The sequence below is a fragment of the Petaurus breviceps genome, unplaced genomic scaffold, assembly GCF_028583685.1.
Source record: "Petaurus breviceps papuanus isolate PSGF00001 unplaced genomic scaffold, PetGlider_PUasm1.0 42, whole genome shotgun sequence".
Lineage (NCBI taxonomy): Eukaryota > Metazoa > Chordata > Mammalia > Diprotodontia > Petauridae > Petaurus > Petaurus breviceps.
In genome coordinates this window covers 1,595,423-1,595,802 of record NW_027186325.1, presented here as the reverse complement: position 1 = coordinate 1,595,802, position 380 = coordinate 1,595,423, and positions in this window count along the sequence as shown.

The following is a 380-nucleotide window of genomic DNA, read 5'->3' as shown; positions in this document are numbered from 1 at the left end:
CCCAAGGTTTGTGAAATTTCTTCAGAATAGGTACTAGGTGTAAGAAGTAATCAAACTGCAGTTTTCTCTCCAGATTAAGAAACCAAGAATCCAAATGAATCAATGATCTGATGAATTAGCATCAGAGTAGGCTAAACCTGAATCCTTTAGCTCTTAGTCAGGACCTCCTCCCTCAGCAGCCCCCACACTCTGGCATAATGTGATCCATGTGTTTATGCCCTGTGATGTACTAAAAAATTTCATTTCTGCTTTGGGTGTCTCTAATCTTCTCCCTCTCCTCCTACAACTCTTCAAAGGCAATAAACACTGGGACTCAATGCTCATCTCACCTCCAGCACACACACACACACACACACACACACACACACACACACACACAC